This window comes from Taudactylus pleione, unplaced genomic scaffold (assembly GCF_031769625.1).
Source record: "Taudactylus pleione unplaced genomic scaffold, aTauple2 ptg000967l, whole genome shotgun sequence".
In the NCBI taxonomy this organism is placed as follows: domain Eukaryota; kingdom Metazoa; phylum Chordata; class Amphibia; order Anura; family Myobatrachidae; genus Taudactylus; species Taudactylus pleione.
In genome coordinates, this window is record NW_028285368.1 from 10,815,001 (window position 1) to 10,825,000 (window position 10,000).

General features: G+C 37.4%; 3 non-coding genes and 35 pseudogenes across 3 annotated transcripts; all 38 read right to left on the bottom strand.

Moving 5' to 3' along the window:
• Positions 1 to 51, bottom strand: part of LOC148463488 (5S ribosomal RNA) — a 119-nt pseudogene extending 68 nt beyond the window's left edge.
• Positions 52 to 167: 116 nt separating this feature from the next.
• LOC148463489 (5S ribosomal RNA) lies at positions 168 to 286 on the bottom strand (annotated as a pseudogene).
• Positions 287 to 402: 116 nt separating this feature from the next.
• On the bottom strand, positions 403 to 521 carry LOC148463490 (5S ribosomal RNA; annotated as a pseudogene).
• A 115-nt stretch (positions 522 to 636) lies between these two features.
• LOC148463491 (5S ribosomal RNA) lies at positions 637 to 755 on the bottom strand (annotated as a pseudogene).
• A 116-nt stretch (positions 756 to 871) lies between these two features.
• LOC148463492 (5S ribosomal RNA) lies at positions 872 to 990 on the bottom strand (annotated as a pseudogene).
• A 351-nt stretch (positions 991 to 1,341) lies between these two features.
• On the bottom strand, positions 1,342 to 1,461 carry LOC148463493 (5S ribosomal RNA; annotated as a pseudogene).
• Positions 1,462 to 1,576: 115 nt separating this feature from the next.
• LOC148463494 (5S ribosomal RNA) lies at positions 1,577 to 1,695 on the bottom strand (annotated as a pseudogene).
• Positions 1,696 to 1,811: 116 nt separating this feature from the next.
• LOC148463495 (5S ribosomal RNA) lies at positions 1,812 to 1,930 on the bottom strand (annotated as a pseudogene).
• Positions 1,931 to 2,046: 116 nt separating this feature from the next.
• On the bottom strand, positions 2,047 to 2,165 carry LOC148463496 (5S ribosomal RNA; annotated as a pseudogene).
• Positions 2,166 to 2,281: 116 nt separating this feature from the next.
• On the bottom strand, positions 2,282 to 2,400 carry LOC148463497 (5S ribosomal RNA). The gene has a single exon (XR_015874476.1). It is a non-coding gene; the product is annotated as a 5S ribosomal RNA (ribosomal RNA).
• Positions 2,401 to 2,514: 114 nt separating this feature from the next.
• LOC148463498 (5S ribosomal RNA) lies at positions 2,515 to 2,633 on the bottom strand (annotated as a pseudogene).
• Positions 2,634 to 2,749: 116 nt separating this feature from the next.
• LOC148463499 (5S ribosomal RNA) lies at positions 2,750 to 2,868 on the bottom strand (annotated as a pseudogene).
• A 351-nt stretch (positions 2,869 to 3,219) lies between these two features.
• Positions 3,220 to 3,338, bottom strand: LOC148463500 (5S ribosomal RNA; annotated as a pseudogene).
• A 115-nt stretch (positions 3,339 to 3,453) lies between these two features.
• Positions 3,454 to 3,572, bottom strand: LOC148463501 (5S ribosomal RNA; annotated as a pseudogene).
• Positions 3,573 to 3,688: 116 nt separating this feature from the next.
• Positions 3,689 to 3,807, bottom strand: LOC148463502 (5S ribosomal RNA; annotated as a pseudogene).
• A 115-nt stretch (positions 3,808 to 3,922) lies between these two features.
• On the bottom strand, positions 3,923 to 4,041 carry LOC148463503 (5S ribosomal RNA; annotated as a pseudogene).
• A 116-nt stretch (positions 4,042 to 4,157) lies between these two features.
• On the bottom strand, positions 4,158 to 4,276 carry LOC148463504 (5S ribosomal RNA; annotated as a pseudogene).
• Positions 4,277 to 4,392: 116 nt separating this feature from the next.
• LOC148463505 (5S ribosomal RNA) lies at positions 4,393 to 4,511 on the bottom strand (annotated as a pseudogene).
• A 351-nt stretch (positions 4,512 to 4,862) lies between these two features.
• Positions 4,863 to 4,981, bottom strand: LOC148463506 (5S ribosomal RNA; annotated as a pseudogene).
• A 115-nt stretch (positions 4,982 to 5,096) lies between these two features.
• Positions 5,097 to 5,215, bottom strand: LOC148463507 (5S ribosomal RNA; annotated as a pseudogene).
• A 116-nt stretch (positions 5,216 to 5,331) lies between these two features.
• LOC148463508 (5S ribosomal RNA) lies at positions 5,332 to 5,450 on the bottom strand (annotated as a pseudogene).
• Positions 5,451 to 5,566: 116 nt separating this feature from the next.
• Positions 5,567 to 5,685, bottom strand: LOC148463509 (5S ribosomal RNA; annotated as a pseudogene).
• A 116-nt stretch (positions 5,686 to 5,801) lies between these two features.
• On the bottom strand, positions 5,802 to 5,920 carry LOC148463510 (5S ribosomal RNA). The gene has a single exon (XR_015874514.1). It is a non-coding gene; the product is annotated as a 5S ribosomal RNA (ribosomal RNA).
• A 115-nt stretch (positions 5,921 to 6,035) lies between these two features.
• Positions 6,036 to 6,154, bottom strand: LOC148463511 (5S ribosomal RNA; annotated as a pseudogene).
• A 116-nt stretch (positions 6,155 to 6,270) lies between these two features.
• Positions 6,271 to 6,389, bottom strand: LOC148463512 (5S ribosomal RNA; annotated as a pseudogene).
• A 351-nt stretch (positions 6,390 to 6,740) lies between these two features.
• Positions 6,741 to 6,859, bottom strand: LOC148463513 (5S ribosomal RNA; annotated as a pseudogene).
• A 115-nt stretch (positions 6,860 to 6,974) lies between these two features.
• Positions 6,975 to 7,093, bottom strand: LOC148463514 (5S ribosomal RNA; annotated as a pseudogene).
• Positions 7,094 to 7,209: 116 nt separating this feature from the next.
• LOC148463515 (5S ribosomal RNA) lies at positions 7,210 to 7,328 on the bottom strand (annotated as a pseudogene).
• Positions 7,329 to 7,444: 116 nt separating this feature from the next.
• Positions 7,445 to 7,563, bottom strand: LOC148463516 (5S ribosomal RNA; annotated as a pseudogene).
• A 115-nt stretch (positions 7,564 to 7,678) lies between these two features.
• On the bottom strand, positions 7,679 to 7,797 carry LOC148463517 (5S ribosomal RNA; annotated as a pseudogene).
• A 116-nt stretch (positions 7,798 to 7,913) lies between these two features.
• LOC148463518 (5S ribosomal RNA) lies at positions 7,914 to 8,032 on the bottom strand (annotated as a pseudogene).
• A 116-nt stretch (positions 8,033 to 8,148) lies between these two features.
• LOC148463519 (5S ribosomal RNA) lies at positions 8,149 to 8,267 on the bottom strand (annotated as a pseudogene).
• A 351-nt stretch (positions 8,268 to 8,618) lies between these two features.
• LOC148463520 (5S ribosomal RNA) lies at positions 8,619 to 8,737 on the bottom strand (annotated as a pseudogene).
• A 115-nt stretch (positions 8,738 to 8,852) lies between these two features.
• LOC148463521 (5S ribosomal RNA) lies at positions 8,853 to 8,971 on the bottom strand (annotated as a pseudogene).
• Positions 8,972 to 9,086: 115 nt separating this feature from the next.
• Positions 9,087 to 9,205, bottom strand: LOC148463522 (5S ribosomal RNA; annotated as a pseudogene).
• A 116-nt stretch (positions 9,206 to 9,321) lies between these two features.
• Positions 9,322 to 9,440, bottom strand: LOC148463523 (5S ribosomal RNA; annotated as a pseudogene).
• Positions 9,441 to 9,556: 116 nt separating this feature from the next.
• LOC148463524 (5S ribosomal RNA) lies at positions 9,557 to 9,675 on the bottom strand. Its single transcript, XR_015874515.1, has one exon. It is a non-coding gene; the product is annotated as a 5S ribosomal RNA (ribosomal RNA).
• A 115-nt stretch (positions 9,676 to 9,790) lies between these two features.
• LOC148463525 (5S ribosomal RNA) lies at positions 9,791 to 9,909 on the bottom strand (annotated as a pseudogene).
• Positions 9,910 to 10,000: the final 91 nt, after the last annotated feature.

Consider the following 10,000-nt stretch of genomic DNA (forward strand, 5'->3'; position numbering starts at 1 on the left):
CTTCCAAGATCAGACGAGATTGGGCATGTCCAGTGTGGTATGGCTGTAGGTGCTCAAAAACATTAACTTTAGACCTCTTTTACTTCTTAACTCAAGTAAATTCTTTGATAAGTTGAAAAAATTAAATGTAAAATGTAATAGAAAAGAATGTTAAGGCTGCATAAAATTACCTACAGCACCTGGTATTCCCAGGTGGTCTCCCATCCAAGTACTAACCAGGCCCAACACTGCATAGCTTCCAAGATCAGACAAGATTGGGCATGTCCAGTGTGGTTTGGCTGTAGGTGCTCATAAACATTAACTTTAGACCTCTATTACTTCTTAACTCAAGAAAATTCATTGAAAAGTTGAAAAAATTTAATTTAAAATGTAATAGAAAAGAATGTTATGGCAGTATAAAATTACCTACAGCACATGGTATTCCCAGGTGGTCTCCCATCCAAGTACTAACCAGGCCTAACACTGCATAGCTTCCAAGATCAGACGAGATTGGGCATGTCCAGTGTGGTTTGACTGTAGGTGCTCAAAAATATTAACTTTAGACCCCTTTTACTTCTTAACTCAAGTAAATTTATTGATAAGTTGAAAAAATTAAATTAAAATTTAATAGAAAAGAATGTTATGGCAGTATAAAATTACCTACAGCACCTGGTATTCCCAGGTGGTCTCCCATTCAAGTACTAACCAGGCCCAAAACTGCATAGCTTCCAAGATCAGACGAGATTGGGCATATCCAGTGTGGTTTGGCTGTAGGCGCTCAAAAACATTAACTTTAGACCGCTATTACTTCTTAACACAAGTAAATTCATTGATAAGTTGAAAAAAGTAAATGTAAAATGTAATAGAAAAGAATGTTTTGGCAGTATAAAATTACCTACAGCACCTGGGATTCCTAGGTAGTCTCCCATCCAAGTACGAATCAGTCCCAACACTGCATAGCTTCCAAGATCAGACGAGATTGGGCATGTCCAGTGTGGTTTGGCTGTAGGTGCTCAAAAACATTAACTTTAGACCTCTATTACTTCTTAACTCAAGTAAATTCATTGATAAGTTGAAAAAATTAAATGTAAAATGTAATAGAAAAGAATGTTATGGCAGTATAAAATCACCTACAGCTCCTGGTTTTCCCAGGTGGTCTCCCATCCAAGTATTGACCAGGCCCAACACTGCATAGCTACCAAGATAAGACAAGATTTGGCATGTCCAGTGTGGATTGGCTGTAGGTGCTCAAAAGTATTAACTTTAGACCTCTATTACTTCTTAACTCAAGGAAATTCATTGATAAGTTGAAAAAATTAAATGTAAAATGTAATAGAAATGAATGTTATGGCAGTAAAAAATTTCGTACAGCACCTGGTATCCCCAGGTGGTCTCCCATCCAAGTACTAACCAGGCACAAACACTGCATAGCTTCCAAGATCAGACGAGATTGGGCATGTCCAGTGTGGTTTGGCTGTAGGTGATCAAAAACATTAACTTTAGACCTCTTTTACTTCTTAACTCAAGTAAATTCAATGATAAGTTGAAAAATTAAATGTAAAATGTAATAGAAAAGAATGTTATGGCAGTATAAAATTACCTACAGCTCCAGGTATTCCCAGGTGGTCTCCCATCCAAGTACTAACCAGGCCCAACACTGCATAGTTTCCAAGATCAGACGAGATTGGGCATGTCCACTGTGGTTGGGCTGTAGGTGCTCAAAAACGTTAACTTTAGACCTCTATTACTTCTTAACTCAAGTAAATTCATTGATAAGTTGAAAAAATTAAATGTAAAATGTAATAGAAAATAATGTTATGGCAGTATAAAATTACCTAAAGCACCTGGTATTCCCAGGTGGTCTCCCGTCCAAGTACTAACCAGGCCCAACACTGCATAGCTACTAAGATCAGACGAGATTGGGCATGTCCAGTGTGGTTTGGCTGTAGGTGCTCAAAAACATTAACTTTAGACCTCTTTTACTTCTTAACTCAAGTAAATTCATTGATAAGTTGAAAAAATTAAATGTAAAATGTAATAGAACAGAATGTTTTGGCTGTCTAAAATTACCTATAGCACCTGGTATTCCCTGGTGGTCTCCCATCCAAGTACAAACCAGGCCCAACACTGCCTAGCTACCAAGATCAGACAGGATTGGGCATGTCCACTGTGGTTTGGCTGTAGGTTCTCAAAAGCATTAACTTTAGACCTCTATTACTTCTTAACTAAAGTAAATTCATTGATAAGTTGAAATAATGTAATGTAAAATGTAATAGAAAAGAATGTTATGGCTGCATAAAATTACCTACAGCACCTGGTATTCCCAGGTGGTCTCCCATCCAAGTACTAACCAGGCCCAACACTGCATAGTTTCCAAGATCAGACGAGATTGGGCATGTCCAGTGTGGTTTGGCTGTAGGTGCTAAAAGCCTTAACTTTAGACCTCTATTACTTCTTAACTCAAGTAAATTCATTGATAAGTTGAAAAAAATAAATGTAAAATGTATTAGAAAAGACTGTTATGGCAGTATAAAATACCTACAGCACCTCGGATTCCTAGGTGGTCTCCCATCCAAGTATTAACCAGGTCCAACACTGCATAGCTTCCAAGATCAGACAAGATTGGGCATGTCCAGTGTGGTTTGGCTGTAGGTGCTCAAAAAAATTAACTTTATACCTCTTTTACTTCTTAACTCAAGTAAATTCATTGATAAGTTGAAAAAATTAAATGTAAAATGTAATAGAAAAGAATGTTATGGCTGCATTAAATTACCTACAGCACCTGGTATTCCCAGGGGGTCTGCCATCCAAGTACTAACCAGGCCCAACACTGCATAGCTTCTACGATCAGACGAGATTGGGCATATCCAGTGTGGTTTGGCTGTAGATGCTCAAAAGCATTAACTTTAGACCTCTATTACTTCTTAACTCAAGTAAATTCATTGATAAGTTGAAAAAATTAAATGTAAAATGTAATAGAAAAGAATGTTATGGCAGTATAAAACGATGTACATCACCTGGTATTCCCAGGTGTTCTCCCATCCAAGTACTTCCCATGCCCAACACGGCATAGCATCCAAGATCAGACGAGATTGCGCATGTCCAGTGTGGTTTAGCTGTAGGCCCTCAAAAACATTAACTTTAGACCTCTTTTACTTCTTTACTCAAGTAAATTCATTGATAATTTGAAAAAATTAAATGTAAAATGTAATAGATAAGACTGTTATGGCAGTATAATATTACCAACAGCACCTGGTATTCCTAGGTGGTTTCCCATCCAAGTACTTACCAGGCCCAACACTGCATAGCTTCCAAGATCAGACGAGATTGGGCATGTACAGTGTCGTTTGGCTGGAGGTGCTAAAAGCCTTAACTTTAGACCTCTATTACTTCTTAACTCAAGTAAATTCATTGATAAGTTGAAAAAATTAAATGTAAAATGTAATAGAAAAGACTGTTATGGCAGTATAAAATTACCTACAGCACCTGGGATTCCTAGGTGGTCTCCTGTCCAAATACTAACCAGGTCCAACACTGCATAGCTTCCAAGATCAGACGAGATTGGGCATGTCCAGTGTGGTATGGCTGTAGGTGCTCAAAAACATTAACTTTAGACCTCTTTTACTTCTTAACTCAAGTAAATTCATTGAAAAGTTGAAAAAATTTAATTTAAAATGTAATAGAAAAGAATGTTATGGCAGTATAAAATTACCTACAGCACATGGTATTCCCAGGTGGTCTCCCATCCAAGTACTAACCAGGCCTAACACTGCATAGCTTCCAAGATCAGACGAGATTGGGCATGTCCAGTGTGGTTTGACTGTAGGTGCTCAAAAATATTAACTTTAGACCCCTTTTACTTCTTAACTCAAGTAAATTTATTGATAAGTTGAAAAAATTAAATTAAAATTTAATAGAAAAGAATGTTATGGCAGTATAAAATTACCTACAGCACCTGGTATTCCCAGGTGGTCTCCCATTCAAGTACTAACCAGGCCCAAAACTGCATAGCTTCCAAGATCAGACGAGATTGGGCATATCCAGTGTGGTTTGGCTGTAGGCGCTCAAAAACATTAACTTTAGACCTCTTTTACTTCTTAACTCAAGTAAATTCATTGATAAGTTGAAAAAATGTAATGTAAAATGTAATAGAAAAGAATGTTATGGCAGTATAAATTCACCTACAGCTCCTGGTATTCCCAGGTGGTCTCCCATCCAAGTACTAACCAGGCCCAACACTGCATAGCTTCCAAGATCAGACGAGATTGGGCATGTCCACTGTGGTTGTGTTGTAGGTGCTCAAAAGCATTAAATTTAGACCGCTATTACTTCTTAACACAAGTAAATTCATTGATAAGTTGAAAAAATTAAATGTAAAATGTAATAGAAAAGAATGTTATGGCAGTATAAAATTACCTACAGCACCTGGGATTCCTAGGTAGTCTCCCATCCAAGTACTAATCAGTCCCAACACTGCATAGCTTCCAAGATCAGACGAGATTGGGCATGTCCAGTGTGGTTTGGCTGTAGGTGCTCAAAAACATTAACTTTAGACCTCTATTACTTCTTAACTCAAGTAAATTCATTGATAAGTTGAAAAAATTAAATGTAAAATGTAATAGAAAAGAATGTTATGGCAGTATAAAATCACCTACTTCACCTGGTTTTCCCAGGTGGTCTCCCATCCAAGTATTGACCAGGCCCAACACTGCATAGCTACCAAGATAAGACAAGTTTTGGCATGTCCGGTGTGGATTGGCTGTAGGTGCTCAAAAGTATTAACTTTAGACCTCTATTACTTCTTAACTCAAGGAAATTCATTGATAAGTTGAAAAAATTAAATGTAAAATGTAATAGAAATGAATGTTATGGCAGTATAAAATTTCGTACAGCACCTGGTATCCCCAGGTGGTCTCCCATCCAAGTACTAACCAGGCCCAACACTGCATAGCTTCCAAGATCAGACGAGATTGGGCATGTCCAGTGTGGTTTGGCTGTAGTTGCTCAAAAATATTAACTTTAGACCTCTTTTACTTCTTAACTCAAGTAAATTCAATGATAAGTTGAAAAATTAAATGTAAAATGTAATAGAAAAGAATGTTATGGCAGTATAAAATTACCTACAGCTCCTGGTATTCCCAGGTGGTCTCCCATCCAAGTACTAACCAGGCCCAACACTGCATAGTTTCCAAGATCAGACGAGATTGGGCATGTCCACTGTGGTTGGGCTGTAGGTGCTCAAAAATATTATCTTTAGACCTCTATTACTTCTTAACTCAAATAAATTCATTGATAAGTTGAAAAAATTAAATGTAAAATGTAATAGAAAAGAATGTTATGGCAGTATAAAATTACCTACAGCACCTGGTATTCCCAGGTGGTCTCCCGTCCAAGTACTAACCAGGCCCAACACTACATAGCTACTAAGATCAGACGAGATTGGGCATGTCCAGTGTGGTTTGGCTGTAGGTGCTCAAAAACATTAACTTTAGACCTCTTTTACTTCTTAACTCAAGTAAATTCATTGATAAGTTGAAAAAATGAAATGTAAAATGTAATAGAACAGAATGTTTTGGCTGTCTAAAATTACCTATAGCACCTGGTATTCCCTGGTGGTCTCCCATCCAAGTACAAACCAGGCCCAACACTGCATAGCTACCAAGATCAGACAGGATTGGGCATGTCCACTGTGATTTGGCTGTAGGTTCTCAAAAGCATTAACTTTAGACCTCTATTACTTCTTAACTAAAGTAAATTCATTGATAAGTTGAAATAATGTAATGTAAAATGTAATAGAAAAGAATGTTATGGCTGCATAAAATTACCTACAGCACCTGGTATTCCCAGGTGGTCTCCCATCCAAGTACTAACCAGGCCCAACACTGCATAGTTTCCAAGATCAGACGAGATTGGGCATGTTCAGTGTGGTTTGGCTGTAGGTGCTAAAAGCCTTAACTTTAGACCTCTATTACTTCTTAACTCAAGTAAATTCATTGATAAGTTGAAAAAAATAAATGTAAAATGTATTAGAAAAGACTGTTATGGCAGTATAAAATTACCTACAGCACCTCGGATTCCTAGGTGGTCTCCCATCCAAGTATTAACCAGGTCCAACACTGCATAGCTTCCAAGATCAGACGAGATTGGGCATGTCCAGTGTGGTTTGGCTGTAGGTGCTCAAAAACATTAACTTTATACCTCTTTTACTTCTTAACTCAAGTAAATTCATTGATAAGTTGAAAACATTAAATGTAAAATGTAATAGAAAAGAATGTTATGGCTGCATTAAATTACCTACAGCACCTGGTATTCCCAGGGGGTCTCCCATCCAAGTACTAACCAGGCCCAACACTGCATAGCTTCTACGATCAGACGAGATTGGGCATATCCAGTGTGGTTTGGCTGTAGATGCTCAAAAGCATTAACTTTAGACCTCTATTACTTCTTAACTCAAGTAAATTCATTGATAAGTTGAAAAAATTAAATGTAAAATGTAATAGAAAAGAATGTTATGGCAGTATAAAACGATGTACATCACCTGGTATTCCCAGGTGTTCTCCCATCCAAGTACTTCCCATGCCCAACACGGCATAGCATCCAAGATCAGACGAGATTGCGCATGTCCAGTGTGGTTTAGCTGTAGGCCCTCAAAAACATTAACTTTAGACCTCTTTTACTTCTTTACTCAAGTAAATTCATTGATAATTTGAAAAAATTAAATGTAAAATGTAATAGATAAGACTGTTATGGCAGTATAATATTACCAACAGCACCTGGTATTCCTAGGTGGTTTCCCATCCAAGTACTTACCAGGCCCAACACTGCATAGCTTCCAAGATCAGACGAGATTGGGCATGTACAGTGTCGTTTGGCTGGAGGTGCTAAAAGCCTTAACTTTAGACCTCTATTACTTCTTAACTCAAGTAAATTCATTGATAAGTTGAAAAAATTAAATGTAAAATGTAATAGAAAAGACTGTTATGGCAGTATAAAATTACCTACAGCACCTGGGATTCCTAGGTGGTCTCCTGTCCAAATACTAACCAGGTCCAACACTGCATAGCTTCCAAGATCAGACGAGATTGGGCATGTCCAGTGTGGTATGGCTGTAGGTGCTCAAAAACATTAACTTTAGACCTCTTTTACTTCTTAACTCAAGTAAATTCTTTGATAAGTTGAAAAAATTAAATGTAAAATGTAATAGAAAAGAATGTTAAGGCTGCATAAAATTACCTACAGCACCTGGTATTCCCAGGTGGTCTCCCATCCAAGTACTAACCAGGCCCAACACTGCATAGCTTCCAAGATCAGACAAGATTGGGCATGTCCAGTGTGGTTTGGCTGTAGGTGCTCATAAACATTAACTTTAGACCTCTATTACTTCTTAACTCAAGTAAATTCATTGAAAAGTTGAAAAAATTTAATTTAAAATGTAATAGAAAAGAATGTTATGGCAGTATAAAATTACCTACAGCACATGGTATTCCCAGGTGGTCTCCCATCCAAGTACTAACCAGGCCTAACACTGCATAGCTTCCAAGATCAGACGAGATTGGGCATGTCCAGTGTGGTTTGACTGTAGGTGCTCAAAAATATTAACTTTAGACCCCTTTTACTTCTTAACTCAAGTAAATTTATTGATAAGTTGAAAAAATTAAATTAAAATTTAATAGAAAAGAATGTTATGGCAGTATAAAATTACCTACAGCACCTGGTATTCCCAGGTGGTCTCCCATTCAAGTACTAACCAGGCCCAAAACTGCATAGCTTCCAAGATCAGACGAGATTGGGCATATCCAGTGTGGTTTGGCTGTAGGCGCTCAAAAACATTAACTGTAGACCTCTTTTACTTCTTAACTCAAGTAAATTCATTGATAAGTTGAAAAAATGTAATGTAAAATGTAATAGAAAAGAATGTTATGGCAGTATAAAATCACCTACAGCTCCTGGTATTCCCAGGTGGTCTCCCATCCAAGTACTAACCAGGCCCAACACTGCATAGCTTCCAAGATCAGACGAGATTGGGCATGTCCACTGTGGTTGGGTTGTAGGTGCTCAAAAGCATTAAATTTAGACCGCTATTACTTCTTAACACAAGTAAATTCATTGATAAGTTGAAAAAATTAAATGTAAAATGTAATAGAAAAGAATGTTATGGCAGTATAAAATTACCTACAGCACCTGGGATTCCTAGGTAGTCTCCCATCCAAGTACTAATCAGTCCCAACACTGCATAGCTTCCAAGATCAGACGAGATTGGGCATGTCCAGTGTGGTTTGGCTGTAGGTGCTCAAAAACATTAACTTTAGACCTCTATTACTTCTTAACTCAAGTAAATTCATTGATAAGTTGAAAAAATTAAATGTAAAATGGAATAGAAAAGAATGTTATGGCAGTATAAAATCACCTACTTCACCTGGTTTTCCCAGGTGGTCTCCCATCCAAGTATTGACCAGGCCCAACACTGCATAGCTACCAAGATAAGACAAGTTTTGGCATGTCCGGTGTGGATTGGCTGTAGGTGCTCAAAAGTATTAACTTTAGACCTCTATTACTTCTTAACTTAAGGAAATTCATTGATAAGTTGAAAAAATTAAATGTAAAATGTAATAGAAATGAATGTTATGGCAGTATAAAATTTCGTACAGCACCTGGTATCCCCAGGTGGTCTCCCATCCAAGTACTAACCAGGCCCAACACTGCATAGCTTCCAAGATCAGACGAGATTGGGCATGTCCAGTGTGGTTTGGCTGCAGTTGCTCAAAAATATTAACTTTAGACCTCTTTTACTTCTTAACTCAAGTAAATTCAATGATAAGTTGAAAAATTAAATGTAAAATGTAATAGAAAAGAATGTTATGGCAGTATAAAATTACCTACAGCTCCTGGTATTCCCAGGTGGTCTCCCATCCAAGTACTAACCAGGCCCAACACTGCATAGTTTCCAAGATCAGACGAGATTGGGCATGTCCACTGTGGTTGGGCTGTAGGTGCTCAAAATATTATCTTTAGACCTCTATTACTTCTTAACTCAAATAAATTCATTGATAAGTTGAAAAAATTAAATGTAAAATGTAATAGAAAAGAATGTTATGGCAGTATAAAATTACCTACAGCACCTGGTATTCCCAGGTGGTCTCCCGTCCAAGTACTAACCAGGCCCAACACTACATAGCTACTAAGATCAGACGAGATTGGGCATGTCCAGTGTGGTTTGGCTGTAGGTGCTCAAAAACATTAACTTTAGACCTCTTTTACTTCTTAACTCAAGTAAATTCATTGATAAGTTGAAAAAATGAAATGTAAAATGTAATAGAACAGAATGTTTTGGCTGTCTAAAATTACCTATAGCACCTGGTATTCCCTGGTGGTCTCCCATCCAAGTACAAACCAGGCCCAACACTGCATAGCTACCAAGATCAGATAGGATTGGGCATGTCCACTGTGATTTGGCTGTAGGTTCTCAAAAGCATTAACTTTAGACCTCTATTACTTCTTAACTAAAGTAAATTCATTGATAAGTTGAAATAATGTAATGTAAAATGTAATAGAAAAGAATGTTATGGCTGCATAAAATTACCTACAGCACCTGGTATTCCCAGGTGGTCTCCCATCCAAGTACTAACCAGGCCCAACACTGCATAGTTTCCAAGATCAGACGAGATTGGGCATGTTCAGTGTGGTTTGGCTGTAGGTGCTAAAAGCCTTAACTTTAGACCTCTATTACTTCTTAACTCAAGTAAATTCATTGATAAGTTGAAAAAAATAAATGTAAAATGTATTAGAAAAGACTGTTATGGCAGTATAAAATTACCTACAGCACCTCGGATTCCTAGGTGGTCTCCCATCCAAGTATTAACCAGGTCCAACACTGCATAGCTTCCAAGATCAGACGAGATTGGGCATGTCCAGTGTGGTTTGGCTGTAGGTGCTCAAAAACATTAACTTTATACCTCTTTTACTTCTTAACTCAAGTAAATTCATTGATAAGTTGAAAAAATTAAATGTAAAATGTAATAGA